A 10597-nucleotide genomic window follows, 5' to 3' on the forward strand; every position below is an offset into this window, starting at 1 on the left:
AACTACCCTTTCAAGAATTTTTGAGAGAAAAGGAAGGTTGGAGATTGGCCTATAATTAGCTAAGATAGCTGGGTCAAGTGATGGCTTTTTAAGTAATGGTTTAATTACTGCCACCTTAAAAGCCTGTGGTACATAGCCAACTAATAAAGACAGATTGATCATATTTAAGATCGAAGCATTAATTAATGGTAGGGCTTCCTTGAGCAGCCTGGTAGGAATAGGGTCTAATAGACATGTTGATGGTTTGGAGGAAGTAACTAATGAAAATAACTCAGACAGAACAATCGGAGAGAAAGAGTCTAACCAAATACCGGCATCACTGAAAGCAGCCAAAGAGAACGATGAGTAATTTTTTCTCTAATAATTACAATTTTATTAGCAAAGAAAGTCATGAAGTCATTACTAGTTAAAGTTAAAGGAATACTCGGCTCAATAGAGCTCTAACTCTTTCTCAGCCTGGCTACAGTGCTGAAAAGAAACCTGGGGTTGTTCTTATTTTCTTCAATTAGTGATGAGTAGTAAGATGTCCTAGCTTTACGGAGGGCTTTTTTATAGAGCAACAGACTCTTTTTCCAGGGTAAGTGAAGATCTTCTAAATTAGTGAGACGCCATTTCCTCTCCAACTTACGGGTTATCTGCTTTAAGCTGCGAGTTTGAGAGTTATACCACGGAGTCAGGCACTTCTGATTTAAGGCTCTCTTTTTCAGAGGAGCTACAGCATCCAAAGTTGTCCTCAATGTGGATATAAAACTATTGACGAGATAATCTATCTCACTCACAGAGTTTAGGTAGCTACTCTGCCCTGTGTTGGTATATGGCATTGGAGAACATAAAGAAGGAATCATATCCTTAAACCTAGTTACAGCGCTTTCTGAAAGACTTCTACTGTAATGAAACTTATTCCCCACTGCTGGGTAGTCCATCAGAGTAAATGTAAATGTTATTAAGAAATGATCAGACAGATGGGGGTTTTCAGGGAATACTGTTAAGTCTTCAATTTCCATACCATAAGTCAAAACAAGATCTAAGGTATGATTAAAGTGGTGGGTGGACTCATTTACATTTTGAGCAAAGCCAATTGAGTCTAATAATAGATTAAATGCAGTGTTGAGGCTGTCATTCTCAGCATCTGTGTGGATGTTAAAATCGCCCACTAGAATTATCTTATCTGAGCTAAGCACTAAGTCAGACAAAAGGTCTGAAAATTCACAAAGAAACTCACAGTAACGACCAGGTGGACGATAGATAACAACAAATAAAACTGGTTTTTGGGATTTCCAATTTGGATGGACAAGACTAAGAGACAAGCTTTCAAATGAATTAAAGCTCTGTCTGGGTTTTTGATTAATTAATAAGCTGGAATGGAAGATTGCTGCTAATCCTCCGCCCCGGCCCGTGCTACGAGCGTTCTGACAGTTAGTGTGACTCGGGGGTGTTGACTCATTTAAACTAACATATTCATCCTGCTGTAACCAGGTTTCAGTAAGGCAGAATAAATCAATATGTTGATCAATTATTATATCATTTACCAACAGGGACTTAGAAGAGAGAGACCTAATGTTTAATAGACCACATTTAACTGTTTTAGTCTGTGGTGCAGTTGAAGGTGCTATATTATTTTTTCTTTTTGAATTTTTATGCTTAAATAGATTTTTACTGGTTATTGGTGGTCTGGGAGCAGGCACCGTCTCTACAGGGATGGGGTAATGAGGGGATGGCAGGGGAAGAGAAGCTGCAGAGAGGCGTGTAAGACTCTGCTTCTTGGTCCCAACCCTGGATAGTCACGGTTTGGAGGATTTAAGAAAATTGGCCAGATTTCTAGAAATGAGAGCTGCTCCATCCAAAGTGGGATGGATGCCGTCTCTCCTAACAAGACCAGGTTTTCCCCAGAAGCTTTGCCAATTATCTATCTATTTATGGATCATTTTTACTAGGTGTTTGGATTTCTGTGATTGTAGAAAGAAAGAGGTGAGGGAAGAAGCTAATATTCCAAGAAAAACATCACAATTCCATGTTTTAAAGTCATACATGCAAAAAAGATAAAAATCACAAATTTACAAGAAATAACTTCACTTTACACCTCAGACGCTGCCTGTTGTCGATAAACATGCTCAAACTGCCAAACAGCCTCCGGTGGCAAACACTCCTCGTACTCATAAGACATCCCGTACTTACTGGAAAGTTGATTGGACGTGAATGCAGATCAGCACACTGAATCCCAGGCAGCTTCTTTTTTTTTTTTTTTTGGAAATGAGTCAATCTGACAAAGTTAATCTGAATATTTCACCAAATTTAACACATGAACGAGAAAATTTTCCAGGAATTTCAATTTGAAATCGAGTGAATGTCGAAGACACCCGAAGGCCAATACTCTAACAGCCTTAACCAATCCCAGCTGGAAACGCAGCTGCTAATTTTAAATAATTTCTCACGCAACATATGACTCTTCATGAAAACAAATCTGGCAATACAGTCAGGTCCATAAATATTTGGACATTAGCACAATTTGTATAATTTTTATGCAATGACACAGTCAATGTGGACTTGTAAATATAGACTTTTAGCTTTAATTCTAGTGGTTCAATAAAAATATCAAACCACCAATTTAGGAATTATTTCCGTTTGAACACAGAGTCCCTCCATTTTCCAAGGCCATAAGTAATTGGACAAGGAAATGATAAGGATTATTACATCCGCCAAAGACGTAATAAAATCCATCCATCCATCCATCTTCTACCACTTAGTCCAATCAAGGGTTGCAGGGGGCTGGAGCCTATCCCAGCAGTCATAGAGCGCGAGGCGGGGTACACCCAGGACAGGACGCTAGTCCATCGCAGGGCCACAAATAGACAAACAAACACAGACACACCCACACACACCCACGGACAATTTCAAAGAGTCCAATCCACCTAACCCGCATGTTTTTGGATGTGGGAGGAAACCGGAGCACCCGGAGGAAACCCACGCAAACACGGGGAGAACATGCAAACTCCACACAGAAAGGCCACGGGAATTGAACCCATGACCTTCTCGCTGTGAGGCAACAGTGCTAACCACTAAGCCACCGTGCTGCCCACGTAATAAAATCATTGGTGTTTATTTATTTCTGAATATATTTGTCTGTCTGTTAGGTGAAGTATGTCAACTACTAAATGGATTTTGACGAAACTTTCACCACAGATAGATATTAGGCCACGGAAGACTCCATGAAATTTTGGAGGTGATCCAGATCCAGATCCGGATTCTGGATCAAGATTCCACTTTATATAGCCTTTGAAGCATTATGTCAAAACTGCTTTACACATTCTCACCAAAATTGTACCACAGATAGATATTAGGGCATGAAAGACTCCACTGAATTTTGAAGTGCGGATTCTGGCTCAGGATTTCATTTTATAGGCTTTTAAGGATTACTCCAAAACTACTGCACGGATTGTCATGAAATTTTCACCACAGATACATATTTGGGCTTGGAAGAATCCATAAAATTTTTGGAGTGGATCGGGATCAAGATCCCGATTCTGGATCATTTCTTAAATTTTCACCATTTCCAGGATCATCTCAAATCTGCTTGATTGATTTGGACAAAATTTAAATCACATGTGCTTATTGTTGTACAAAGGAAGACCTTGTTAGTGTTGGATGTTGAGAGTGATCGGGGTCAATACGCAGGTTCTGCAGTAGAAACATACGACATCACAACCTCACGATGTAAAACCAAGATCAGGAAGACACTATTTTGTTTCAGCTTGTGAATTAAATATCAGATTGCAACATCTTGATCAATCGGATTGTTCTGGATTAGTATGCAATTATTGCGTTGTGTTGTGGAATCCGGATCTAGGTAAAGTCCGGGTCACAATATGAATCACATATCTTTTATTTTGAGTCCTCGTCAACTCTTGGCGGACGTCAGAAATCTCAGATTGCTGTTGTTGTTATTGTTACAATTGCAGACAGTCTACTCTATGTAAGCTGATCCTGATAGATCTCAGAAGCTAGGCAGAGGATACCCTGGTTAGTACTTGGATGGGAGACCTCTTCTGAACACCAGGGACTGTGTGTTTCTCCAGGTAAAACTGGAGTTGCATCAGAAAGGGGATTCCGTATAAAACTTGCACCAAATCCCAAAGTGGATCTGTGTTGGATTCACTGTGATGACCCCAAACAACTGGGAGCATCTGAAAGACGACCACCACCACCATTGGTATTGTCATGGTAAAGATGACCAAAAAGATAATTCGGAAGATAAAACATGAACCCCTCCAAAGCAGTGTGTGTTCTAAGATGGGCACAGAGAATACTGGATGATCTATCCCATGTTCTTCACTTTGAGTATAAGCGTTTACCTTCTGGCAGGAGATAAAGACTCAGTTATTTTACAAACTCCTTTGTGCCCTCCTCTAGCAGCATCATGAATAAGACTCACTCATCGATCTATAAAAAAAACTCTTGTTTTTGACATACAATATACTGTTAATTTCCACGTTACTATATGCATACATACATACATTCCCATAGTTACCTAGTGAACCTACCTTAGAGGAGCTTGCAACACCTGTGCAATGATATCTGGAGTGCAGCAGGAGGGTCTGTGCAATACTGCAATACAATGATAAATACAATTGGTGGCTATGTGCAATGTTAACAGTTATGCAATATGTTCTTTTTTCCTCTCCTCTTTCTCTCTTTCCTTTTTTCTATTAATCTGTTTATTAACTATGATATATTTTCAATTTTCAATTTATTTTCATTTATATAGCGCCAAATCACAACAGAGTTGCCTCAAGACACTTCACACAGGTACGGTCTAACCTTACCAACCACCAGAGCAACAGTGGTAAGGAAAAACTCCCTCTGAGGAAGAAAGCTCAAGCAGACCAGACTCAAAGGGGTGACCCTCTGCTTGAGCCATGCTACAGACACAAATTACAGAACAATTCACAGAACAATATGCACAATGTCCAGGCCCATTTGAAGTTCACCAGTGACCATCTGGATGATCCAGAGGAGGCATGGGAGAAGGTCATGTGGTCAGATGAGACCAGAATAGAGCTTTTTGGAATCAACTCCACTTACCATGTTTAGAGGATGAGAACAACCCCAAGAAAACCATCCCAACCGTGAAGCATGGGGGTGGAAACATCATACTCTGGGGGTGCTCTTCTGCAAAGGGGACAGGACGACTGCACCATATTGAAGGGAGGATGGATGGGGTCATGTATTGCGAGATTTTGGCAAACAACCTCCTTTCCTCCCTTCCCAGATGGGTCATGGCTGGGTCTTCCAGCATGACAATGACCCCAAACACACAGCCAGGGCAGCTAAGGAGGGGCTCCATAAGAAGCATTTCAAGGTCCTGGAGTGGCCTGGCCAGTCTCCAGACCTGAACTCAATAGAAAATCTTTGGAGGGAGCTGAAACTCCAAACCTGAAAGATCTAGAGAAGATCTGTATGGAGGAGTGGACCAAAATCCCTGCTGCAGTGTGTGAAAACCTGATGAAAAACTACAGGAAACGTTTGACCTCTGTAATTGCAAACAAAGGCTACTGTACCAAATATTAACATTGATTTTCACAGGTGTTGAAACACTTATTTGCAGCAGTAACATACAAATAAATTATTAAAAAAATCATACATTGTGATTTCTGGATTTTTCTTTTAGATTATGTCTCTCACAGTGGACATGCACCTAAGATGAAAATTTCAGACCCCTCCATGATTTCTAAGTGGGAGAACTTGCAAAATCGCAGGGTGTTCGAATACTTATTTTCCTCACTATAATATATATATATATAAAGAAAACCCTGATTGATTTTGACTTGTCGGTAAGTCAATGGACCCCAGAAGATGAACACAAATGATCTTTAGACACATCAGGGGATGGATACATGAACATGAACATTTCCGAGTCAGGGGATGGATACATGAACATGAACATTTCCGAGTCAGGGGATGGATACATGAACATTTCTGAGTCAGGGGATGGATCCATAAACATTTCCAAGTCACTGAATATGTCTTGGACTGTATTTACATCCATGATTAAGAAATACAAACAGTATGATCGTGTGGTAAAGCTGTTTGGAGTTGGTAGTTCTCAAAAACTAATGGATTGTGTACAAGAAGAAAATTGAGAGAAGCCACCAAGATATCCAAACATCTCGGAAGAGTCACTGGCTCCTGTGGCAAAAATGACAAAAAATTGTGTCACTGTTAGTGATAACATCTATGACTGTGTAGAATTAAGTGCAGATCTGGATAAAAGTGTAAAAACATACTCCTTTGTGGTGGTGGTGGCGGGGATCTATTAATGAATATGGTAGAAGAGTGCAGCTTTGTTTTTGGTGCAGGTTTGTGCTCTCTTTGCCTTACGTTTTACTATGATGTTACAAATTTTACTCAGGATAAGTTTTAGAGCAGAATCCAGGCTGCATTAGCACATAGTGTAATAAGGACACAAACTCGCTGGCCATCAGTAAGCGTAGTTAACCATCAATAGGCCGTCTGAGCTGCAGCCTGCAAATAAAGGTTTCCATTCTGTGCTGACACAGACCATGAAATAGTCACTCAGGTCTGAAATGGAGAGAATCACTCACACGGCGAAATGGCGAGAAGTTCAGTTAGTTCTGCAGTGCAGGTAGGAGATAGATACTTGGAGGCACAGACTTATTGCGACACTCCATAGATATCTGCCAAAGTCTACACAAACATTAGAGAGAAACGAGGAAACAAAATTACAGAAATCTGCTAAGTTTGACAAATGGTGGGCCCGGCTTTGCCACTAGCTATTAGCCTGCAATGATTAATAAGTGAGAAAATAATTGCACTTCATTGAGATTGATGACGCCCCATTTAACCTCCCCACTCATCCTGGCTGCCGCGCTGAGCGCAGAGATGAGCCTCGGACACACTGCTGCTCCGCCGGCCTCATCGGCAACAATGTGCACAGGCACGCACACACACATGTGCGCGCGGCCTGTAATGATCCTACAGGGCATCTCTTCAAAGCCTCGGAGGGCTGTGATCATAAGTTTATTGTTGGTAAGTGAAAAACAATGATCTGAGCGCTGGAAGGCTTCTGAGAATCTCTCGCTCCCCTAATATAGACGCATTCAAGTCAAACACCACGGGGAATTAACGACGCGGAGTCGTCATTAACGCCTGTGCTAACGAGTTTGCAAGCTTCAGCCCTCTTGTTAGACACATCTCTAGCGTTGCGCGACTCCTCGTCGGCCCAAGCATCCACGCCGGGGAACGTCGCCAACCTGAAACATGCGGAGAACTCAAGAAAACCGATTGGGATTTTCACAGGCAAAATGCAAAGTAAATGGAGCCGTAGCACGCAATCAGGTGAGGGGTTTAGGAGTGCCGTAACACCGTATCCTTTCGTTCTGCAAAGAGATGTGGCCAAGGTTATTAAAGAAGGATGTAGCAGAGCAAGATGGCCGCTGTTGTGACCAGAGGCGGTGTGGAGAGATAAATGGTTGACCCAGCCTGGTGTCAGGTTAGGATTGATGCCACTATCAGCCCCACTGCTTTCCCAATGATTTTCTCAAATCTCTGATAGAGTGTGTTATCTAGTTACTGGCATGAGGGCAACGGCCTGCAGGCACGGAGAAGGTCAATCTATGAGGACAATCTTTGTTGGACTAAATGAGAAAAAAGACCCCACAAAAAAGAATAAAAAGCAGCTGCTAGGTCTCTGGGATAAGATAAGCCAAATTACTTCTCTTTAGTAGAATAGGCCTCGGGCGAAACACCCCCCCATGCACCCCCGCCCAAAATGAAGTGAGGCAGCTGGGGTGTTCTCTAACTTCACTGTTGTACATTTCACCTGAATACTCGGCTTCCTTGAACTAATGATCCAATAGCAGCGCCATGGCAACAGGGAACCGCCCCTTTTGGGAAAGGGGTGTTGAAATTTTTTTTTTTGGTCAACTCACTGGTCAATTTTAATTTTGGTCAGTTAATTCAGGCATTAAAAAAGAAACAAAAGAGAGCAAAACTATCAGATAAGTTCAAATTAATCCAGATGTAACTTTCAAAAATCACACGTATGTTGAGTGAAATGGCGAGAGAACGAAGAAGTGTCAGCTTCAGCTTTGGCTGCATTCATACAAAATCCATTTCACAGGCTTGTATAGACTCGTGCCAGCGTTATTCCGCTTTATGGAACACAATCGCTACTACATAATCAGAAAATAACACTTTGTTTCTCTGATTGAATAGTGTATTTTTCTGGGGTACAAGTCATACTGGAGTATGTTACAATTTGATTGTATGTGGAACTCGCTTTTTAATAAATCTGGACAAATTTGGACAAATAAATACCCATTTGACACAATTTAGATTAAAAAAAATCTGAGACAGAGAGAGAAGTCAGTGAATTTAGGCTGTGGTGTGTACCATAAAGACTTTTAAATTCAAAAAAAAAAAAAAAAAAGGGCAAGATGGACAAATACTGTAAACATGAATATTGGATGTTATTTGATGCAGAGTTGATTTTTTTTAAAATCTGCTCTTTAATTTGGGATTTTTGTGCAACATTGTGTTCATTCATTCATTCATTTCCTGCTGCTTATCTGTATCTGTGTTGCAGTGACAATAGACCAAACTGCTCATCCCAGACTTTCCAATCCTCTAACTTTTCCTGGGGGCTCCTGAGGTGTTCCCAAGACAGCTGGGAAATACAATCTCTCCAGCATGTCCTGGGTCTTCCCCGGGACCTCATCCTAGTTGGACATCGACTGGGAGGAGACAATATTGTAGTGTACAGTACTTCTATTATTAAGAATGAATGCATGATTTTTTTTTTTTTTTTTGTAAATAAGTTGCACTGGAGTAAAAGTTACAGGGCCTCTCAAATGAGCAAAAAAACCTGACATACTCAAGAACGTACTGTGCATCAAGCTAACGATCATAGGCTCAAGTTTCACATTTCCTTCTCTATGCCACGCCCCCATGAAACTGTGTAATTGGTGATGCAGAAAAAAGTTACATTCATGGAAGAGGACCTACCTCTTAACAACAGAGATTTGATATTTCCACGTTTAAAATATGTTGCCTAAAATCATGTGAGGTGCCCTTCTCCAATCACAGGAGGGATTAACCAATATCCCTTTCAGCGATGTCTTAGTGCTTGTCTTCACTTGTTTTCTTCATTCAGATTCACTTAAACAATAATAGTTGTAATGTCAGAAAGGAAGCAGCTGGTACCTCTTTCAGTCAGTAACTTATGACCAATGGCCACCATGCACATAATTAAAAAAAAAAAAAAAAATGTCAGTTCCAATTCAACTATATGCTGCTTGCAGCCACTGACCTGGACTCTGCCTCCTCCACTCCACTGCCCCCATCAATTGGGACTCCACTCCTGCCTTCTGGTGAAGGCAGAATCTGAGATCTATGTAGCCCTTCCCCCCTGTCATGACAGGGACTTCTGCCAAAATCTGTTTTAACATTTTGTACAATGACACTATAGATTTAAATCTTTTACTTTTTCTTGTCTCCTGAGCCTTTCTGGTAGAACTTCCTATTCCAGACAGATTTACTGACAATACCATATTGTTTGTTTTGCTTAATGATTGATGTCAGTGAAGTCCAACACTTATTCAGTGACTTAGAAATGTTCATGTGTTCATCCCCTGACTCATCAAAAGAAAACTGGCTGTAAAATTGATTTTGTATTTAAAATAATCACTATGATTCCTTTGTCCAACTGCTTGTAACTGTTTTTACTTGTTTTATTTGAACCCCATTGGAGTCCAAATACTGATGGACTTGACTGTAAATGGGAAATGATTCTCTGAAAGTGCTAAATGTATAATATTGTTTTTAATATGTTTGCTGTTAATACATCCAGCAGTAATTAAGTTTAATTTGACACCTGCTTAGATCTCAAACATTGTACAAACCTACCGTACTTAGAATCCTCTCCACCAGCTGCTGCTGGTCACCAGCTTGAGGAACAGGTCTAATTTGTTAAATCTGTATTCACCTATATAAAAAGAATGATCATCATTTTCCAAGGTGCATAATAACAATCAGCACTGTAAATGTGGTCAGAGCTCCAAAAACGTCTTCATAATTTGACAGTTTTAGCCATTTGCTCTTCTCAAAGCTGAGGAAAGAGTTTGACTAATAGGTTCTAATTTAGTGTGTGAGGTTGCGATCAATAATTCCGTATCAATAATGATGGAGAGGTGTGCATGAGGGGAAATAATTCCACTCATTGTCTGAGAAAAATGAAGGCGTGGACGTGACCTCGGGCGGTCGGCAGATGTCCACAGGTGCTGAGTCGGAGCCACGGCGGAGTCCATGAATAATACACACACACACACACACAACGTGCGTGCGATGATGCCCGTGTGTTGTCCCTCGTGGTGCATAAACATCTACACTTAACTTTACCAAAACAGATTCACTCATTTATTTTTCATCATATTTTAGCAGATGACATGATCATTTTCTGACAAAACTATTGACCCCGCTGCTACAAGTATAAATGACGAGGGGTTTCTTTACTGTGCAGAAAACCACAAAAAAGTTCAAAGAATTAAATGACCAATTCTGGATCCTCTACATCACTGAGGAT

This window comes from Thalassophryne amazonica, chromosome 21 (genome assembly GCF_902500255.1).
Source record: "Thalassophryne amazonica chromosome 21, fThaAma1.1, whole genome shotgun sequence".
Lineage (NCBI taxonomy): Eukaryota > Metazoa > Chordata > Actinopteri > Batrachoidiformes > Batrachoididae > Thalassophryne > Thalassophryne amazonica.